Source organism: Hyla sarda, chromosome 2 (genome assembly GCF_029499605.1).
Source record: "Hyla sarda isolate aHylSar1 chromosome 2, aHylSar1.hap1, whole genome shotgun sequence".
Classification (NCBI taxonomy): Eukaryota; Metazoa; Chordata; class Amphibia; order Anura; family Hylidae; genus Hyla; species Hyla sarda.
The window spans coordinates 324,765,857-324,789,521 of NC_079190.1; the positions used below are offsets into that span (position 1 = coordinate 324,765,857).

Here is a 23,665-nt window from a genome sequence, read left to right on the forward strand (position 1 = left end):
CAGCCCTGGTACACAGCCTCCACTTTGCAGCGATACTTCCAGGCACACTAACCCTTAGGCTAGGTTCACACTACGGAATCTACGGGCAGAAAATTTACGCCCGGAGATTCCGTGTGAATCAGTCGGCGCTAGGACCGCGCGGACATTGCAGTCTCCAATAGGCAGCAATGTGTTCTGCGAGCATTTAGGCTAGGTTCAGACTACGGAATTTCCGCCTTGAAATTTCCGGCAGAAATTCCGCTTACTATAATGCATAGTGTAGTGAAAGGCTTTCCGTTCACAAATTCACACTTCGGAATTTGTGAAGTGAAAAATCCGCTAGAACATTTCCGCCTGAAGAAAGGGGTTGCTCTTTCTTCAGGCGGAAATCCTAGCGGAACACGTAGCAGTCTATAGGAGACTGCAGTGTCCGTGCGGTCCTAGCGCCGACTAATTCAGTCGGAGCAGGCGGAACTCGGAATCTTCGGCTGGAAATTTTCTGCCCGGAGATTCCGATGTCTGAACCTATTACAAACGAAAAAAAACACAGGAGGTGCACCCCTAGTGAGGACCGTTAAACAATGAAAGAAGTTAACATAAAGATGGGTTCTTACCCCTAGGTGTTGCGCTCAGAGCACAACACCTACAGTAGCATCAGTGTGTGGAAGGTAAAGGGAAACCGCTGCCACGAGGAACAAGCCCGGTGAGACGCTCGTCAGTCCGGTAAGTAGCAATAGAGATAGTCCGTGAATAGGTTCCTCTCAAGAAGGCGCTGGTACCCGGGGATAGAGGTAAAGTTCTTTTATTTGCAACGCGTTTCGATCTGCCTGACGAAGATCCCGGTTCGGGATCGAAACGCGTTGCAAATAAAAGAACTTTACCTCTATCCCCGGGTACCAGCGCCTTCTTGAGAGGAACCTATTCACGGACTATCTCGATGTCTGAACCTAGCCTTAAGACTGAAAAACGAGCAACGCCATTCTTCAGGCGGAAATTTCCAAGCAGATTTTCCGTTCACAAATTCCGAAGTGTGAATGTGTGAACGGAAACCCATTCATTATACAGTACATTTTAGCAAGCGGAATTTCAAAGCGGAATTGCAGGCGGAAATTCGGTATTGTGAACCTAGCCTAAATGACCAGCAGGCTGTGCAGAAAACGAATATTTGGTGAATTTCCATTTCAGAATACATTTTATGTCATGTCCCTTTAAATGTGCCCAGTAAGATTATTCCATATTTAGCCTCCCAGCCAGCCAGCCCTCCATCCAGAATCCCATGACTGTCCTCCCCCATCCACTCGCTTCACACTTCTCCATTCACAAGTGACAAACATCTCTGGATGACTCAAGCTTTGCGTCAGCAGCCTCCATCACTGATGAGGGAAGCAGGCGCGTGTCTTCAGGCAGGCAGGTAAGGCGACCCTGTGGTCCTGGGAGTGGTCTGGTGGTCCTGGGTGATGACGTCACGCCTGCGTGCTCTGGCCCCCTAGTGTATGGTCCCCTCTCCTCACAGCCTTGGTCCTGGAGCACGGTCCCTCCTACCTGCATTCATCCAGCCGCATCCGTCCTCGCAGCATCACATGCAAACGGTAAGGGCGCCGCGTTTTCTACTAGTCGCTGCTGCGTTTTGACTGGCAGGAGGCACCGTCCATAGCTTGTGTGCCCTAGGGTGACATTGAAGGATGCCCTCACCTGCGCTGGGCACACTGGCACCACTGGTGGGGGGTGAGTGATAAGAGAGAACGTGTTAGGTGAAGGGCTCCAGATAATGCCACCTTGGAGCAGTGACGTGCCCAGCCATGCCTTTCATTGTGTGACCTTGAGTCCCATTCTCTGAGGTGAATATTTCATCCCCGCGGCCATGACATTGGGTACAGCCCAGGGCCGGGGTGTCGTCTCTCTCCTCATGGATAGGGAACTATTTCCGTATAAATGTACATTATACAATATTTCTATAAAAATGGCCATTATGTCTGTAAACATTTATGTCTGTAATGACTTGCTGTGTGGAATGATACTACAACATATTGCTTCCTAATAGGAAGTTCTGCCAATACCATGTGTGGGCATGGCATCAATATGGGCAGTTCTGGCAGCAGTGTGCTGCCCATCCTATACCACCTGTAGATTGCAGGAGCAGGATATGTGGGGGAAAAGTAAGGCCTTGTAGGGAAATGTGCCCTTATAGCAGTGTTTGCCAACCAGGGTGCCTCCAGCTGTGGCCAAACTACAACTCCCAGCATGCCCGGACAGCCAAAGGCTGTCCGGGCATGCTGGGTGTTGTAGTTTGGCCACAGCTGGAGGCACCCTGGTTGGGAAACACTGCCTTATAGTATATAACATTATGTTTATGTTCCTCTGTAAGACACACACACATGCCTCCGAGGATTTACGCTAGCGGTTTCAAACTGTGGCCCTCCAGATGTGGCAAAACTACAACTCCCAGCATGCCCGGACAGCCAACGGCTGTCTGGGCATGCTGGGAGTTGTAGTTTGGCCACAGCTGGAGGCACCCTGGTTGGGAAACACTGCCTTATAGTATATAACATTATGTTGCTGGGAATGCTGGGAATTGTAGTTTTGCCACATCTGGAGGGCCACAGTTTGAAGACCACTGATTTACGCTATCCTATTATATATATATATATATATATATATATATATATATATATATATACATGTCTTGCAGACTGTACTTTATAGGATATTAACCCTTCTCTTTTTTTGATAGCTGAGCTAAATTTCCCATTAAAAGGGTCTTATAGCTTTAACCCCTTAAGGACCCGGGGTTTTTCCATTTTTGCATTTTCGTTTTTTTCCTCCTGACCTTTAAAAAATCATAATTCTTTCAATTATGCACCTAAAAATCCATATAATGGCTTATTTTTTGCGCCACCAATTCTACTTTGTAATGACTTCACTCATTTTACCCAAAAATCTACAGCGAAACGGAATAAAAAATATTTGTGAGACAAAATTAAAAGAAAAACGCCATTTTGTAACTTTTGGGAGCTTCCGTTCTCTTTATTTTGTAGGTCCATACGATTAAAATGATACCCTACTTATATAGGTTTAATTTTGCCGTAATTCTGGAAAAAATCATAACTACATGCAGGAAAATGTATATGTTTAAAATTGTCATCTTCTGACCCCTATAACTTTTTATTTTTCTGCGTATGGAGCGGTATGAGGGCTCTTTTTTTGCGCCGTGATCTGAAGTTTTAACGGTACCATTTTTGTATTCATAGGACTTATTATTCATTTTTTCATGATATAAAAAGTGACCAAAAATACGCTTTTTTGGACTTTGGAATTTTTTTTGCGCGTACACCATTGACCGTGTGGTTTAATTAACGATATATATTTATAATTCGGACATTTCCGCACGCGTCGATACCACATATGTTTATTTTTATTTACACTGGTTTTTTTTTGGGGGGGGGGAGGGGAAAGGGGGGTGATTCAAACTTTTATTAGGGAAGGGGTTAAATGACCTTTATTCACTTTTTTTTCACTTTTTTTGCAATGTTATAGCTCCCATAGGGACCTATAACACTGCACACACTGATCTCATAGGAAACCATTGATCAATGATTCTGCAGCTTGACTGCTCATGCCTGGATCTCAGGCACTGAGCAGTCATTCGGCGATTGGACAGCGAGGAGGCAAGGTAAGAGACCCTCCTGCTTTGTCACAGCTGTTCGGGACGCCGCGGACATCCCAAACAGCCCCCTGAGCTAACTTTCACTTTAGACGCGGCGTTCAACTTTGAACGCTGTGTCTAAAGGGTTACCAACGCACGGCACCATGATCAGTGCCGCACGCTATTAGCCATGGGTCCCGGCCGTTGTTAGAGGCTGGGCCCGACCTGCTATAATGCGGGGTCACGCCGTGGCCCCGGGTTATAGAACGGGAGCGGACTCATGACATACCGGTACGTCATGGGTCCTGTAGGGGTTAAAGGGGTACTTCAGTGGAAGACATTTTTTTTTTTTTTTAAATCAACTGGTGCCAGAAAGTTAAACAGATTTGTAAATAACTTCTATTAAAAAAATATTTATCCTTCCAGTACTTTTCTTTTTGAATTTCTTTTTTGTCATGTCCACAGTGCTCTCTGCTGACACCTGATGTCCGTAGCAGGAACTGTCCAGAGCAGGAGAAAATCCCCATAACAAACCTATCCTGCTCTGGACAGTTCCTGACACGGACAGAGGTGTCAGCAGAGAGCACTGTGGACAACACAAAAAAGAAATTCAAAAAGAAAAGAATTTCCTCTGTAGCATACTGTGGCTAAAAAGTACTAGAAGGGTAAAGATGTTTTTAATAGAAGTCATTTACAAATCTTTTTAACTTTCTGGCACCAGTTGATAAAAAAAAAAAAAATGTTTTCCACCAGAGTACCCCTTTAAATAAATAGTCTGCTGCAATACGAATTGTAATTTATAGCGTAATTAAATACGTACTGTGTTTATATAGCAAAATGTATGAATGTTACCAAATGCGGCCCCTCTGCAGCTGTGATCCCCCCATGTCAGTCTATTAAGAAGTCCCCTCAAACCTTTATCTATAAAATATTCTCTAGCAACCATGTATTTTTACTGATGCCATAAATGACAAATTTATAATCTTCGTCTTGTGTGAAGGATTTACTCACAGAGCATTGCTTAGTTAACATGCCCCTGTGTGTCGACAAGACCATTTAATAGTAAATTCATGTCAGCTATAATTCAGTAATTGCTTTGTTGCCTGGGAACTGTAATAGGCTTGTACACATTTGATTTACAGTGTATGTTATTACAGCTCACATAGCCATGCATGTTGTTCGGTGCTCTTTTAGCCTATAAATCCATGTGCTTTGCTTTATGAACAGATAGAAGGAATAATTCACAGTGCTGTTACTACAGGCGAACATTCATTAATTGCTGCACAGACACAGCCAAAAAGCTTCTCAAGAGCCATTGAAATGGAACATAATTAATAATTAATATTACAAATTAATTGTTCATCTGAATGTGTCGGAGTTTTGGAGCAATTCTATTAATACTTGTTATTTGTTGATGGTATATTTAGATCAATTTCCTTACTTATTTTGTGTTATTTTTTTGTGTTTATCTATTTTCTAAAAGTATGCCATAACCTCCCATAACCTCATGAAGACACCCGATGAGAAGAGTGCCAGAACTGTAGCAGTGTCTGACATGAGTGGGGATTGGATTTTTGATATATGGAACCTGGATGGCAGCACTCTTCACAACTCCATAGCTGCGAAAAGTGCTGTCGTACAGGTTCCATATATTACACTTTTATTACAAAAAAAATCTGTAAAATAGCCATGTGCTTAAACCGGGTTCACACATAGTACAGTGATCCCTCATCTTACAATGGCCTCAACATACAATAGTTTCAACATACAATGGTCTTTTCTGGACCATAGTAACTTGAAACCAGACTCAACATACAATGCTATGGAATCTGCAAAACATGTCAATGGCTGGAAGAACCGACCAATCGGAATGGGAATTCACTGGTAAAACCTCTGTATTCCTAGGGTGCGTTCCCACACGGCGTATACGCAGCGCAAAATTTACGGCAGCAGCGGGAAATATGCTGCGTATTCCTTGCTCACTATACACACAGGGCTTTCCGGCGGCAGCCCTATGTGTGCAGTGAGTTTTGGAGGCGGAGCCGCACGTCACAGTCACGCCGGCAAAAATCACTACACGCATACGGCTGCCACCGGAAAGCCCTGTGTGTATAGTGAGCAAGGAATACACAGCGTATTTCCTGCTGCTGCCATGAATTTTGCGCAGCTTGAAATACGCTGCGTATACGCCGTGTGGGAACGCACCCTTAAAGTGTATGCACTGACTGGCTGTCTGGTTGCGCCCCCTACAGTACAGGGAGGTATTTCATGTTCTGTACTACTTTTAACTCCTGCCATGGTTAGCTGCTTGGACACCAAGAAAGGGCAGCTCCATTTTATCCATTTTACTTTTTGAAGACATTGCGTGTACTGTACAGGACCCTGAAGAAGCTCCTGTCCTCTACATAGACCAGTGTTTCCCAACGAGAGTGCCTCCAGCTGTTGCAAAACTACAATTCCAAGCATGCCCGGACAGCCAAAGGCTGTCCGGGCATGCTGGGAATTGTAGTTTTGCAACAGCTGAAGGCACCCTGGTTGGAAAACACTGACATAGACAGTGATTTACAGCTCCCAGCAGTTCTTTCTTACTTTTATATATAAGGATTTGCTTTATCTATATTAATTATCTGCTTATTTTTCTTTAATCATCACTTTCTCCTATTTTTGGATGACATTTTGGGGCTTCAGAACCAATTACCAGGTTTTCATAGAGTTATGATGTCAACATACAATGGTTTCAACATCCAATTGTCGTCCTGGAACCAATTAATATGGTAACTTGAGGGACTACTGTATTGGGGGCCTTATTATGGTCAGTATTTTTTTTTTTGTAGATAATACCAGTAGTGGAATGTACACAGAGAAAAAATCATAATGGAAAGATGTTCAACTTTTTTTCTATGTACTGACCAAAATACTACATGGGAATAAAGCCTTCAGGGGATGACATAAATGGTTAGCAGCTGAACAGGACAATTTGTGCATTGTGCAAAAGACCCAAAGAATGGCCAGCAAACAAGAAAGCACTAATTTGGCTGATCGCTCGGGTCATGTGGCACTGGAAATCTCTATTATTTTGCTACAGGGCATGTGTGGTCTAAAAAGATGAGAGTAAGGGCAGCATGAAGGATCCGGTGATGCTGCCCTGCACTCACAATAATTGAGTAGAGGATCCTTTTAATCCTTTATTTTGTTATGATATCTCTCTGGGTTCCATTCAGCTGCGGGGCCGGTGCTCACTCCTCCCGATTGCAGGAGATCTGAACAGTCAGCTCACTAACTGAGTTGCCTTGATTGTGGATATTCCCTTCACTAGCATTCCTAACCCTGTAATATTCTGTCATCTGATCTCACCTGCCCTTTGCTTGTGACCTCAACTGCCCTTGTCTGCTGACTTTGTACTATGCAACTCGCCTGGATTGACCATTGCTTGTCCTGACTCTGCCCTTTCATCTGCTGAGTGGTCTACTTCCTTGCCCGTGTATTGCTATCCTGGCCCGTCTTATTTCCCTGATGCCCTCTGATCTCAGTGAGTGCCAGTTGGGAGTCACAATTTAGGGAATAATCTAAGTAGTGTGGTGCAGTGGGATGAGATTCAGGTCTGTACTGATCCCCACCGGACATAACACTAGATTTGCCTGTCCAAAATGAGATTTAGGCTAGGTTTCCACAAAGGTTTTTTCTGGTGTTTTTTTTGGAAAGCTGCCGCTTCAGTTTTTTAGCCAAAGCCAAAAGTGGATCCAGTAGGAAGAAGTAAACAAGAAATATTGTTCGTCTGTGCAAGGATACAGCAAGGTGGCTGAAGAATACGGCAACTGCGATGTTTGTTGTGATCAATAGATATCTCTGACCATTTGACAAACAATTAGGAGTAAATATGTCCAAGAGTCTCAAGGATTATGGTTCAACATATTTCTACAACTGCCTAAACTACTCATACAATGATTTTGACAAGCTAATAGAAGAAAGGCCAAGGTCTAATGAGATATATATCATTTAAGCTGCATTTCCTTTTTTTTTTTGGAAAACTGCCACTGCAATTTTTAAACCAAAGCCAGAAGTGGAACCATGATGAAGGAGGAGTCTAAGTCCTTCCTTTATATTTCCCTTTCCTCTCACTTCTGGCTTTGGCTCAAAAACGGCAATTTAGTGATTGACAGGCCGGGTACGCATCATCGCTCTGCTCCATTTGCTTAGGGAACAGAGCGGTCAGTCACGCCTAGGGGGCGTGATTACAGCCAGAGAAGACTGGACTAGGTAAATATAGCTCCCTGCCAAGGGGACTACCTATGGGGTTGGCGGGGAAGACTTACTAACTTCATATCCTTACCATCCCTGCGGGTAGGTACGCAGGGATGGTAAGGATATGAAGTCCCCCCTGGTATGTTGAGTAAGAAGATATTACCATATATAAAGCATTGCCACGCGTTGTATTTGGTTAAACCTCATGATTGGTTCCCTTTAAAGAGTACACATGGTCCTGCAAAAAGACAAGCCCTCATGGTTATATGACTCTGTGGATGGAAACATAAAAGTTATGACTCTTAGAAGAAGAGGCAGAAAAAAACAAAACAGCAAAAATGGAAAATGGCTGCATCAACGGAAGCAGAATGCAGCCCTCACACCTGTGTTTGACCCAGAAAACACAACATGCAGCTGTCTGAGGTTGACAGTAATCGCTCTAACCATGATGCTAAGGGGAGGCTGTGTCGAAACTCGGATAGGTGTGTACCACCCACCTGCCAGCAGAGGGGACAACATATAGTCAGACCCACAATTAAACTAAAGTAACTTGCCCATTTGGCTGGGCTGTCACTCTTCTGTCACATGACCTGCTTGACCCCCTCCCTCCCTCAGCTACGCCCCTGTACCTGTCTATCTGTGAGTATTCTGGAAATACAGTAAAGAAAGTATAGAACCACTAATTCTTGTGACAGTGCTTTTCAGTACCATAAATAGTAGGTGTTATGACACACCATTGCATAAAGCTTTACATAACTTAAAGCATTATACATAGGCTAGACTAGTCATATGCTGATCACATCACTGGGTCTATTCATGAACTGTTACTGTAAAATCAAACAAATTAAGAAAGTTACTGAAAGCTACTGTAACGGCACATTGACAAGAAAAGCTGTAACCTTGACTTTCTATAAAACATGCAGGAGCAGATGCAACTAGAACACAGGAAATATTGATCATCTGTGCAAGGATACAGAAAGATAGCTGAAGAATACGGCAATTCTGCTGATTTTTTGTGATCAATAGATGTTTCTCGACCAGTTGACAAACAATTAGGAGTAAATATGTCCAAGATTCTCAAGAAATATGGTTCAACATAATTCTACAACTGCTAAAACTATTTGGACAATGATTTTGGCCAGCTAATAGAAGAAAGGTCAAGGTCTTACAAGTTTTCTATATCATTTAGGCTGCATCCAGGGTCCATGAGGAAGGAGACGTATAAGTTCCTTTATATTTCCCATTCCTTTTTTTAATACACTTTTGGCTTTGGATCAAAAACTGAAGCTGCAATAAAAAAATAAATAAAAAAAAGCCAAGTGGTAATGCAGCTTTAGGGTGTCTGAAATTCTTTGCACAACAGGTGAAAGAGCCAGCACCATAAAATCCGGAGTTTATTGATATCTTTAAAATTCCATAATAAAAGCAGGTATAAGGAGTGCAAAAGGCGATATCACAGCAGTTACCAGCATGGATAGAGGGTCCCTTCACGTCAACGCATTTAGGGTCATAGACCCTTAGTCATGGCATGCATGTTCATTCAACAAGTAACAAGGTCCACCTTCAGACAAAGGGAGGGGGAACTTCCAAGAAGGTTCAAAAAACTTTATCACCTATGTACATAGTAAAAAAAAGAACAAACAAAAAAGAAAAAGAAAGGAACTCCAAAATAACAAAAAAGAAGAAGAAAAAAGAGACATACAGGTATTTAGAGCTCAGTAGTGTAAGATCAAATCAGTCTTGCAGTTCATTCCATTTGGTTGAATACTGTTCAATAGATAGATCCACATTGTTTCTCTGTTAGGGTGTATTCACACCACGTTTTGTACATACGGGTGCCGGATCCGGCGGGGGGAGGGGCAAACCGGGTGCTCCCGTACCCCAAAAATGAGCCATCATACTGCCCCATACGTAGAAAAATAAAAAAGTTATAGGGGTCATAAGATGACAATTTTAAACGTATAAATTTCCGTGCCTGTAGTTATGATTTTTTCCAGATTACAACAAAATCCAACCTATATGAGTAGGGTATCATTTTAATCGTATGGATCTACAGAATAAAGATCAGGTGTCATTTTTACTGAAGAATGTACTGCATAGAAACGGAAGCCCCCAAATTTACAAAATTGCGTTTTTACAATTTTGTCGCACAATGATTTTTTTTCCCATTTTTCTGTAGATTTTTGGGTAAAATGACTGATGTCACTGCAAAGTAGAATTGGTGGCGCAAAAAATAAGCCATCATATGGATTTTTAGGTGCAAAATCTAAAGGGTTATGATTTTTAAAAGGTGAGGAGGAAAAAACGAAAGTGCAAAAACCGAAAAACCCTGTGTCCTTAAGGGGTTAACAGCAAAATGCCTGGAAACATTTGATATATTATATGTGATAGTGTTAAGGTTGGCTGCTGGTTAGGCCTTAAAATGTGCGTGACTGATGCTGTATACTGCTGAGTGTCGACACAAGAAATAAACACCAGACAAAATGTTGGTATATATCTCCTTCTCAGCATACTGGCTTAGGAGCTGTCCCAAGGAGTTCTCCTTATTATACAGAAGTACATTGGTTTTTACATTTGACAAAAAGGGGAGGTTAGTTATCATGTCAAAATCATCATGTTATATTTTGATTGGTTATTTGAGTATTGCGTCTGTATATATTAGCATATTAAGCATTAATTTCTTTCTTGGCCATAGTTCACTTATGTTGCCATCCCCCTATTCTACCAAAAAAATCCGGATTTATCTGTCCTTCTGCACAGTCTATATTTCTTCATATGTTTTAACTCTTGCTTCCAACCTTTTCTTTATCTTGGTTGTTCTTCTGGCCTCATCCCAAGGTGTTCATCTTAGTTACAAGCAAATAGCAAGCTGATATGTCTCAAGGAAAATAATGTTTTTTTGCAGCATATATATCTATTTTTAATATATAAATATATATATATATATATATATTGATCAGTAATCAAAATCATAAGGGTAATCCTTATCATTAGGTCCAGATGCATGCCACAATTCTCTTTTTTAGTGACCGTTTGGTGCTACCTATATAGTTCAAATCACATTTTGTACATGTTATTTTATCAATTAAATGTTTACTATTACAATTGATAAAGTTTTTTTATGGGATATTTTTTCATTATCAATAGTACCTTCGACCACTGAGCATTTAACAGCGTACTGACACACCACACATCTGGACTCCGAACACCTGTGAAATCCTCTTACAGACAACCAGGAATCCTTTTTATTCTTTCCACTAAACTGGGGACTAATGTAGATAACAAAGTAGGCGCTCTTCTACTAGAAAAAAATACACCTCCTTGTAAGCTGTTTAAGATCCAGATCACAAAAAAGTATAGGTAAATGCTTATTAACAATGTTTTAAATTTTATTAAACTCTGCACTAAATGTGGTAAAAAATGTTAACTTATTACTATTCTCAGTCATAAGTTTTACCTTCTCTAGAAGTACGTTGCATAGGATCCACTCGCTTTATGAAGAAGCCATTGGGGGTAACCTCTTTGTCGGAGTCTGGTGCACGTATTTTTAGCTTCCCTAAGATACACATCTCTGTGGAACTGTTCTGTTTAATACGGATTAGTTCCCCTACTGGTATGCTTTCTATTGTGTGTCTCGGATGACATGAGTCAGTTCTGAGCGTGATGTAGCCTGAAATGGGTTTACGGAATGGAATTTTTTCCTCTCTGTTGCCTTTAGCAACCAAGACAATATCTAAAAAGGGTACAGTGTTTTGGTCCCAGGTGTGGGTAAATTTTAGATTGCAATTGTTTGCATTCAGATATTCAATGAATTGTATAGCTTGATTTTTATACCCATTCCAGGCAACAACCACGTCATCTATACACCTGCCATACCAAATTAAACAATGTTTGAAGGGATTATTATCTGAGAATATATACATTTCTTCCCACCAGAAGACAAACAGATTAGCGAGAGCAGGTGAGGATTTAGCCCCCATAGAGGCTCCTGTTTTCTGCAGATAAAAATAATCATTAAACATAAAATAATTATGTTTCAAAACATACGATGTAACTTCCAAAATACATTTCTTGAGATCATCACTATAATTTGAAAAACCATACATGACACTCTCAATTGCTTGCAAAGCTACCTCATGTGGTATGGCAGAATAGAGCGATTCAATATCGCAGGTGATCCACAAATACGAATCGCTCCATGTGAACTGCTGCATAATTCTCAATAAGTGTTTGGAATCTCTAATGTAGCTCGGACACTTCACTAAGAGAAGCTTGAGTACCGAGTCTAACCATTCACAAATCTTTTCTTTTAAAGAACCTATTCCCGCCACGATGGGATGCATCGGCGGCAGGAATTGGTTCTTATGCATTTTAGGCAAAATGTGAAAAATAGGAATAATGGGTTTTTCCACAATTATATACTCTTTCTTTCTCAGGAAAGACAGATAGAGACACTCCCTCCTGTAACAGGTCTCTTAGTTTAGTTTGAAAAGTGGTGTAGGGTCGGTGCCCAAAAGACGGTAAGTATTTTTATCCAAGAGCATTTCTTCACTTAGTTTTAGATATAATCCGGTGTTTAAGCACACTACAGAACCACCCTTATCTGCAGCACGAACAGTCAAATATCCATTTTTTTAAAGAGAATTCATTGCTTGTCTTTCCTTTTTAGTTAAATTATCCTTTGTTCCATTGTTTTCAATACTATGTTTTTTCAAAACTACCAGATCCAATACTGCTGGTCTTGTCTGTACAGGATAGAAATCACAGTTCTTGGTTTTAAACGTTGGAGACTTATTTTGTTATTTCTGGCTTCTACTTCCAAAATATTTAGATTGCGATAAGCCGTTTGTTCCTCAAATGATGTTAATATTGCACATGTTTCTTCCTGTGATTCAGTCCCCGATTCCAATTCCAACATTTCCGATGGACACTCCTCATTTAATGGCAATTTTTTTTTTTTTTATAGTCAACTGTCAAATTTATTTATATCCAAAATAGTTTTAAAAACGTCAAAGTGGTGTGTTGGTAAAAATCCCAAACTTTTGGATAATAATAGTTTTTCTGTAATGTTATACAATGAAAGATTTATAACTTGATATGCATCTATTTTTTCTTCGTTTTGTTTCGCTCTGAGGTTTTTCGTTCGGTGTTTCCTCCCTGCCATCCTTTGTCGTTTTTTGACTGTTGTTTTTTGTTGTTTTTCTCATATTTGGAATTTATGTCTGTGTTCACACAAGATGACACAGACTCTCCGCTGGTTTCTGAGCAGTCTGAGTAATCTGTTGGACTTTCTCTAGTTTTCTTGTTCAGTTGAACTGAAAGTGACGTGTTGGGAATTTCTACGAATTTTATTATATTTATTGTTGCGTCTTTTTAAGATAGATTTTGTATTCCTAAAAATACTCTCCCATTTGCCCCAGTCATATTGTGTATTTGTGTCATGTCTCTATTGGTCTGTATTCACACACAGCCTATTGGTATGGCTGTGTTGTGAATAGTTTTATCTTCCCTGGGTAGGGAAGAGTTAATTTCTCTGGCTGTTTCAGCCCAAGCCTCTGGTAGCCGCTAGCTGCTAGGGTGTGTCAGCCCAGGCTAGTATCTGGGCTGGTGATTACAGAGACTTCTTGATGTCTAGCTGGTAACATACTGCCATGCAGGTAATGGAGGCTGGGTGAAACACTCTGTGCTTTTTGTCTACTATATCTGTTTCTGCTTGCACTTTGTTTTTCTGGTTTCAGTCATGTGTCATGCTCTTAGTGGATTTTAAGCTGTGTTTATTTAGTCGGTTTTAGGGTTTTATTATCCTTTCTGTTATGTGTCTGTTCACACTGTTTGCTCACACTGTTTTTGCTCTAGTTTTTGTGAAGTTCTGTCTTTTAGATTTCTGTTTTCCTACTGGGCCAGAATCCTGACCACACTGAGGTGTGTGTGCCGCTGGTCAGTAGTCTATGTGGATTTATTATGGCTATTCCTATAGTGGACAGTCCAGTGTGAACAGTGTCCTAATATCTGGCATCCCTGTTTCTGGTCCATGGGACTTGGAGTCTGCTGGACGTTTCTGAGGGATTGCGGTTTTCTGGTGTGTTCTGTGTGAACAGTGTTCTGTTACCTGTTCAGTTTGTGTTTTGGCTCTCAGTTTTTCTGCTATCCCCTGCATCTCCTGAATTCTGCTGTATACTCATATCATGCTTAGTCTTGTTCATTTTTAGCATATCTGCTGTTAATCTGATATCTGGTTTATGAACTGTTTGCTATTCACTATATTCTGCCCTGTTAGCGATATATTCCTGTTTCTGGTCCTTGGACTTGGGGTCTATTGGATGTCCTGGGGGATTATGCTAAATTACTGTCTGTTTCTGAAGTCTGTTGACTTATCCGTTTTTCTTGTCTAGCCTCTTAGGGACGCAGGGCGTACCTGTATGCCCTGTGCCAGGTCCTGGTGTTTAAAACAGGGTCACACTGTGACCCCGCATCATACCGGGTCGGTCTCGGCTGCTAATGATAGCTGGGACCCTGGACTAATAGCTCGCGGCACAGAGAGTTGTTTTGGCGTGCTATTAACCCTTCAGACGCAGTGATCAAAGTTGATTGCCGCGTCTAAAACGAAAGTAAAAGCTTTCTGGCAGCTCAGTCGGGCTGATCGGGACCAGTGTGATAAAATCTTGATGTCCCGATCAGCTAGGACGTGAGCGGAGGTCCCCTTACCTTGCTCTGTCGCGTCCGATCGGTGTTTGATTGCTCCAGGCCTGAGCTACAGGCTTGAGCAATTGAGCCACTAGAATGCTGATCCATGCAAAGCCATGGCTTTGCAGGGATATGGGTAAAAGATCAGTGTGTGCAGTGTTATAGCCCCCTATGGGAGCTAGAACACTGCAAAAAAAGTGAAAAGAAAAAAAAATTAATAAAGGTCATTTAACCCCTTCCCTAATAAAAGTTTGAATCGCCCCCCTTTTCCCATAAAAAAAACTGTGTAAATAAACATATGTGGTATTGGAGCGTGCGTAAATGTCCGAACTATAAAATATATAGTTAATTAAACCGCACGGTCAATGGCGTACGTGCAAAAAAATCCAAAGTCCAAAATAGCATATTTTGTTCACTCTTTATATAATTAAAAATGAATAAAAAGCGATCCAAAAAGTCTGATCAATGCAAAAATGGTACCAATAAAAACTTCAGAACACGGCGCAAAAAATTAGCCCTCATACTGGCCCATGTGCGGAAAAATTTAAGTTATAGGGGTCAGAAGATGACAATTTTAAACGTATAAATTTTCCTGCATGTAGTTATGATTTTTTTTTTCCAGAAGTATGACAAAATCAAACCTATATAAGTAGGGTATGGACCTACAGAATAAAGATAAGGTGTCATTTTTACCAAAAAATGTACTGCGTAGAAACTGAAGCCCCTAAAAGTTACAAAATGAATTTTTTTTTTCCGTTTCACCGTGGATTTTTTGGTAAAATGACTAATGTCATTGCAAAGTAGAATTGGTGGTGCAAACAATAAGCCATCATATGGAATTTTATGTGCAACATTTAAAGCGTTAAGATTTTTAGAACGTAATGAGGAAAAAATGAAAATGCCAAAATGGAAAAACGCTGAGTCCTTAAGGGGCTAGTGTTTTGAACTTTGTTTATTAGTTCTTGTATTCTGATTTCTTGAGTTTGGTACATGTCTACTTATCTATAGTGACGTCTGTTCATGACCACAGATCTATAGAGTCCTCTGTTCACGGCCACTGTGCCCCCTGTTTATGTCCAATGATCTTTAGTGTCCTCTGTTCATGTCCACTGATGGTGTCCTCTTTGATAGAGTTGAATGTTCCTGTTAGTTTTCTGGTTGGTGACCGACTATTTATCAGTGTGTGTTTTTATTAGGCCCCAGCTCTTTAGTTGAGGGAGGGACCGGTGCCCAGTTGTCGACTCACTGGTTAGGGTGGGTGGACAAGTAGGGAGGCAGAGCAGTTTTAGGGTCAGTTTAGGGCTCACTCTCCCTGTCCCCCGGTCGGTCCCTAACAACTTGTTTGAAAGTCATTATTTTGAACAAGCCTTTGCTTGGTCTTTAATCATTCACCCCACTATCGCTGACAGACCAGCCCTGTTACAGTCAGGAGTTCGACATCATTTACACTTTCAGGATTCACACCAATACGTAGCTAAAATAAAATCTGCTGACCTCTTTTCTCACCGCACAATTGTTCTTCTGTGTTTTTTCTCTCATTTAAAATCTGTTTGGATGTGCAGACATTTATTTATTTTTTTAATTATAAATAACGGTTCTGGTTGGTCTAAACATCCTCAGGAAAAGTTGGAGTGCATAAAGTCAAGGTCATGACTAGTCCACCAACATAGACTCATTCGGCACTGCATGTAATTAGTAGAGATGAGCAAAGTTGCAGTAATTCGATTCGTTGCAAACTTCTCGGCTTGGCGGTTGCTGACTTTAGCTTGCATGAATTAGTTCAGCTGTCAGGTGCTCCGGTGGGCTGGAAAAGGTGGATACAGTCCTAGGTGAGAGTCTCCTAGGACTGTATCCACCTTTTCCAGCCCACCAGAGCACCTGAAAGCTGAACTAATTTATGCAGGCTAAAGTCAGCAACTGTCGAGAAGTTCATGACTAATGGAATCACTGTAACTTTGCTCATCTCTAGTAATTGAGGTACCTGCTTAAGGATGCTAGTGCAGATATACGGATCCCCCCTTCCTGGAAAACAGGGCTGTGCTCACTCTATGAAGAATGGCAGTCTACAAGTATAGTCCATGAGAACAGAAAAACGGGGCACTCACCACATGATTAGATGCTTCAGTGAAGGGTTTATTTGCAGATCCTGATAACATCAAGTGCTGTGCAGACGAGAATCTGTGCAGGGGTGTCTCGTAGGGCAACAGTGCCGTTTTGCGCACTGGCCGCGCTTCAACTGGCCCACACTATGAACACAAAAGGAAAAAAGTTGCACACCAACTACCATATATATGTATAATGAATAAAACATTTTCTTTATTGAAAAAACACACATAAGAAGGGGTACAGACACCATTAAAACAACTTAAAAAACATACAACTAAATTCAGAGAGCCTAGGAACATAATCCTATCTCTATCCCCTGACTCGTGCAAAATGAGCAGATAAGGTGACCATATTAAATTGCATATATGTAAACAGCCATATAGGCACGCCAGAGCCCCACAATGTGGCAAAAATTTAAGACAACACAATCCCCATATGAAGTGCCTAATGCATAAGAACTGATCACAACATTATGTACCATGAAACAAGGAAGAAAAAACCCTTACAAGGTGGAAACCATGCACTGACTAACTATAAATAATGTATGTGACAGAATACCTAGGGCCCCCCTATAAACTAGTAATAAGCCCCAATAACCCTGTGAAAAGCTAGGGCATCTGGCTGCAGAAAGAATACCAACTACTGTAATCGACAGTCAAACATAAGAATAGTGTCACCCAGAGTCAGGGGACTGGCTTGCTCCATGCGTTCCGCAACACTAGACGGTGGCTTCCTCAGGAAACTGGCCCACACATCTTTGCCTTCCGAGACACGTTATATAATCCCCAACCCGAGTGTCCATGGTTACATGTAAACAACATTGGACAGGTAAGTGATCATAAAAACATATCTAAAAACGCTATAGAGACTCATAACAGTACATTTAGCTCAGTTCTATCACTTAGACCTGTCGTACCCATAGCCTCTAGCCGTAAAATCCACCTTACTTATTTTTTGTCCAGAATTTCTTCTTTTGTCATGCCTCCGTGTGCACGCTTGACCCTTTTAATGCCGGTGAATTGAAAAGTATTTTTTTCTCCTTTTTTGTTTTTCATTTATATGTTGAATAAATCGAGCTGCTCCTACTCCGGTTTTGGATTGTGCGTGTTCACAGATGCGGTGGAATAATGGCCTTTTTATATTCCCGACATAGAACAAATGACAACTACATGTTAAAGCATATACAATATGAGTAGATCAGCAGGTTATTAGTTGGTTTATCTTTATATCATACCCATTTAACGTGATTTTTTTTTTTTTTTTTCCTTTCGAGTTCAGATGGCAAAATGTGCAGGAACCACAGCAGTAATTGCCAATTAGTCTCTATTCAGAAAGCCAATCTTGTTTCTCGTATATATATATATATTTTTTTGTAATCTCTAATGGTAATGTTCTTTTTATATGTTATGATGGGTTTTAATTCCATTACTTGTTCTAAATCCTAATCTACCTGCAACAAATGCAAGTTGTTAAAAATGGCACTTTTGATTGTATTTAACAGGGAATTTGCAAAAGAGAACACCATTCTGGTTTCATCTGTTTTTTGGTTTTAACAACTGTCTCCTTGGAATCAATTCTACTTTTTTTCTTGCCTCATCAATAGGCAGCAAGAAAGAGGCAAGAAAAAAAAGTAGAACTAATTCCAAGGAGACAGTTGTTAAAACCAAAACCGAATAAAAAACAGATGAAACCAGGATGGGGTTCTCTTTTGCAAATTCCCTGTTAAATAATACAATCAAAAGTGCCGTTTTTAACAACTGGCATTTGTTGCAGGGAGATGAGGATTTAAAACAAGTAAAGGAATTAAAACCTATCATAACATATAAAAAGAACATTACTATTAGAGATTACATAAAAAAAAAATAAAAAAAAAAAAATATATATATATATATATATATATATATATATATATACACATTCCAGCAGGTGGAGCAGCACTCAAGTATTGGTGATGGAGTGCAAAGCGGTGGTTGAATCCTGGCCACGGATTCCAAAGGTATACAGCAAATGGAAACACAGCAGCACTTCCAGATGGTGATTAATTAGTGGCTTTATTAATCACAGAGTGAATATGCGACGTTTCGGCCACCTCTCGTGGCCTTCATCAAGCCTGTTGATGAAGGTTGATGAAGGCCACGAGAGGTGGCCGAAACGTCGCATATTCACTCTGTGATTAATAAAGCCACTAATTAATCACCATCTGGAAGTGCTGCTGTGTTTCCATTTGCTATATATATATATATATATATATATATATATATATATATATATGTGTGTGTATGTGTACAGAAAAAAGAGAGAAACAAGATTGGCTTTCTGAACAGAGACCAATCGGCAATTACTGCTGTGGTTCCTGCACATTTTGCCATCTGAACTCTAAAGCGAAAAATCTCACGTTGAATGGGTATGGGTATGATATAAAGATAAACCAACTAATAACCTGCTGATCCACTCATATTGGATATGCTTTAACATGTAGTTGTCATTTGTTCTATGTGGGGAAAACAAAAAAGGCCATTTTTCCACCACATCCATGAACACGCGACATCCTTAAAAACAGGAGTAGGAGCAGCTCCATTTATTCAACATCACCGGCATTGAAAGGGGGGAGCGTGCACACGGAGGCATGACAAAAGAAGAAATTCTGGACAAAAAAAGTAAGATGGATTTTACGGTTAGAGGCTATGGGTACAACAGGTCTTAATGATAGTACTGAACTGTACAGCTCAAAACGCGTCAGTGACCACTGCGACTGTATGTCTTGTCATTAATAAATGCATTAAGTTTTATATCTTAACCCCTGGTGCCGGACATTGTGTTTCTACCTGGATAGTATCAGTGAAGCCGGGGCGGTGCTGGCGGGTTCGCCGCAAAGGTGTGCTCAGAAGGCGGGACTAAGCTGACTTCAATACAAACTATAATCCATTATAGTCTATGGCTGTGTTTTCCAAGCATACAAAAAGTGATACTGTCAGTGGTGACTGGCCCCTGTCACCATGTAAGGACACACCTCTGTGAAGGAGAATGGTAATGTTATGAGTAGCACCGCTGACCGTGGGCACTCTCCCTGCTCGACTTCCCGCATGGACTGTACTGAGCCTCGCATGATGCGATGCAAAAGCGCGCGGTCCACTGCTTCTCACCTGCACGCATACCCACCTCCTAGGGCGCTTGCCGGTTCTCAGAGATTTAAAGGGCCAGTGCATCATTGATTGGTGCTTGTCAGGAACTTACCCTATTTAACCCCACACTTCCTCCTGTTCCCTGCCGGATCTTTGTGCTCACTAGCCTAAGAGAAAGAGTTCCCGATTTTGTATTGTCTTACTGTGTACCAGACCTCCTAGCTGCGTTCTTGACCTTGCACATGTGCCGCTTGCCCTGACCTTCTGCCGGTCCTGACTTCGTAATTGCCTCATCCTTCCTGTGCCACGTTACACCTCGACTGCCTGTGTGGACGAGTCGTATCAGGGGTAGCGACCTGGGTGCCACCTGCCGCTGCAAGTCCATCCTGCTTTGCGCCGGGCTCTGGTGAAAACTAGTTGCACCTTAGACTCCACTCCCTGAAACGGCCCATGCCATCATCCTCATGGGTTCAGCAGATTCACTTCACTGCCGTTACAGGTAAAACACAGTAAAAAAATGATTCAGATCTTTTTAATAGGAATTACTGAAGAACAACAATGGCCCAGGTTTATCAATCTGCCTGAAACCAAATCTGCTTGGTTTTTACAACATATCGCAGCTCAACCTTCATATCTAAACAAGCTGTGGTAAAATGAAAGCTGAGCTGTAATTGGTATTGGCAAAATCAGACAGTATGGGTTTCAGGCAGATTGGTTCATCTGGACTAATGCATGAGTGACTGAGAATTCATTCTAAGACAAATATCTACAATTCTTTTATAATGCAAGTATTCACTAAAATAAGGTCAGGAGACCTGAAAGATCCTCTGTAGTTGTTCTGCCTGTGACTGTATTCTCCTGTATAGTCTGCAGGGTGATGAATCTCTGCAGAGTGCCTGGTGTCTGACCCCTATATAGTCACTGTATGGCGGTATTGTTGGCTATATTGGTCTGTGTATAGTCTAGCATATACTGGTCCCGGACTGAAACAAGTGTACACCTGGCTCAGACATGTTATAAGTTGTTTCTATGCTCAAATTTTACTTTCTTCCTATGTGAGATAGTGTTGAAGGGCTTGGTGAGTTTTGTGTGCCAGGGCTGCTTTTCAGTCCAAGTCGTCCCTGTTCTCACTGACTGTGTGGCGTATATATAGGGTTTCATAACTGTCCCCCTATTTTTGCCCTGGCCCTCAGTGTGCCAGATTAAGGCTGCCTGGAAGACGGAGCACTTCATTATGATGCCGTCCCCCTCCCCTTCCACTGAGTGGAGCAGGAGTCAGGCCCCCGTTAAAATAAAATGGCCTGCATGGTCTAAAATCACTTCAGTTCAAGTCACTCTTTCCAGCTGTTGCAAAGCTACAACATCCATTATGTCTGGAGAGCTGCAGGCATTATAGGAGTTGTTGTTTTGTAACAGCTAGAGCCTAAAATTGGGGTACAGTTTCATCCATTATTACTGCAAAACTTAGAAGTAACAAGAGACCTAATGGGACAGTCAGGAGAATACACAAACATAAAATGACTCACAGGAGACGTCTTCTCTGTTGTCTTTCCTTTTCTTCTACATCTGGTCCAGACCCCATGTCTTCTTCCAGCTCAATCTTCCTCTGTAAAGTTCGATGACTGGACATCTTTGGTTCCTCACTTTGACAGCCGATCCTCATCCTCTGTATAAAGTCAACAATCATTATAACCCTACAAGAGACTGTGCTTCCTAAATATAATACTGCCAAACCCTGTGTACCCTGCTATACTGCCAAACATCATGCCCTCTAAAAATAATACTACACACACTGTGTCCTCTGTAGTGTGCACAGAGCAGCAGCATCCCATTGAAAACAAACAAAATTCTGCTGGCGGAAGTTCTTAGTGTGGACGAGCCCTAATTCCCCCAGACCCCTAAGTCCTCCTCCAGACTCCTGCTCCGAGAGACCCCTAAGGCTAGGTTTCCCCCCCCCCCCCTTTTTTTTTTTCCTGCAAAAACATACAGAAAAACTGCTACTTTTTCCTGTGTTATGGTAATTTTTTAGCATTTTTTTTTCTTGTGCTTTTGCCTTCTCTGGAAACTTAGCCTTAGTCCTCCCCTTGTCCTTAAAGGGGTACTCCACCCCTAGACATCTTATCCCCTATCCAAAGGATAGGGGATAAGATGTCTGATCGCGGGGGTCCCGCCGCTGGGGACCCCTGCAATATAGCATGCAGCACCCACCTGTATCTGCTTCCGGCAGCGCTGGAGGTTCTGGCTCCCGACCACGGGAACGGACGTTACGGAATGCCACGCCCCCTCAATGCAAGTCTATGGGAGGGGGCGTGACAGCTCCCCCACAGTAGGTTGCAGTTCCCCCGCATTACGTTGGCAGTGTCCCCCACAGACATACAGCCTCCAGCCATATACAGTGTATGGCTGGAGGCTGTATGTCTGTGTACTGCCCCACTTCAGTGCTCCGACCACCGCTCCTCTGGTCCGGGGTCATGATCTACTGCTATGGCCTAGGGGCCAAAGCAGTAGGTCCTGAGACCGGAGGAGCGGTGGTCAGAGCACTGAAGATGATGCGTAGGTAACTTACCATGCGTGCATCCTCACTGCTCCGCTCCTACGGGCGCACGCACGGGACACCAGTGATGTCCGGCGGCCCCTGCGTTTTTAAAGTTAACGCGGGGCCGCATAAAGGTAACCGGGACATCCTTGTATCCCAAAAAGATCTTTCAGGACACAGGGATGTCCTGCTGAATGTGAGGGGGGGGGGGGGAATATGACAGTATTTATCTGCATATAACACGCACTGGCTTATAACACGCACCCTCATTTTCACAGGAAAATTTGAGGGGAAAAAATAAATGTAAAATAAATGACTTGGAAGCTCTGAACTACATGCCTCATCATTCCCCCCCCCCTTTGATTCCCTTGATCCTCAGTTTGCCCTCCCCCTCTTATCAGCCCCTGTGCCATATTTACACCCCCCCCACCTCCTTTCCTGTGTTTTCCCCTGCTCATCATTCCTCACCTGCTCTTTCTATTTTTCATATTTCCTTACCTGGCCGCGCTCGGCAGGCTCAGGTAATGCATCGGGTCTTGTGGGCTGTGACGAGTGACGTCTCCTGCGGCTCCTCTGCACGGCGTCAGGTATGTTACTCCTCATTTCCTGCAACGCTGGGGTGTAATGAAGAAAACTGCCCTGTAGCGGCTGCAGGAAATGGTGAGTGACGCCGTGCAGAGGAGCCGTCTCTTGTCACAGACCCACAAGACCCGATGCATTACCTGAGCCTGCAGAGCACGGCCAGGTAAGGAAATATGAAAAATAGAATAGGCAGGAGGAGAAGTGTCTGGGCCCACAGGAGCCACCGCTGGTTACTGTTTAAGTGGCCACGGCCGGGCAACTCTGCGGCCACTTTAAAACAGCCCCCCCCCCGATCCGCTACTGAGCAGCCCGCAGGGATGTCCCGAATGTGACGGGGCCCCCTGCGGGCACGGGGCCCGGAGCAGGTGCACCAGGAGTGCCAATGATCCGGCCCTGGACACCACTCCTTCCTGACTCCAAGTCTGACAATCAGAATAAATCACGAGATCAACAGCCCACTTCCAGAAACTAGTAATTGTAACCTGTAATATTTAATCTAGAAATACATCCAGGCCCCTTTTGAACGTTTTTATTGTGTTCACTATGGCCACTTACACTGGCAGAAAGTTCCCTAGTCTCACTGCTTTTACAGTAAAGAACCTGTCTGTGCTGGTGTAGAAACTTTCCTCTAGGTGTAGAGGATGCCCCCTTGTTATAGATACAGTCCTGGGTATAAATATGTCATGGGAGAGTACTAAATAACCCTAATTCTGATAATCTTTCTGGGTACTGTAGACCTCCCATTCCCCTTATTACCCTGGTCTTTGAACC

General features: G+C 42.2%; 1 protein-coding gene across 2 annotated transcripts in view; it reads left to right on the top strand.

Moving 5' to 3' along the window:
• The first annotated feature begins 1,208 nt into the window (after positions 1–1,208).
• Positions 1,209–23,665, top strand: part of SLC6A17 (solute carrier family 6 member 17) — an 84,831-nt gene continuing 62,374 nt past the window's right edge. Inside the window, exon 1 of one of the 2 annotated variants that reach the window (XM_056557926.1) lies at positions 1,209–1,390. The gene's annotated coding sequence lies outside the window, so the exon portion shown is untranslated. The other variant, XM_056557924.1, reaches the window with a different exon arrangement.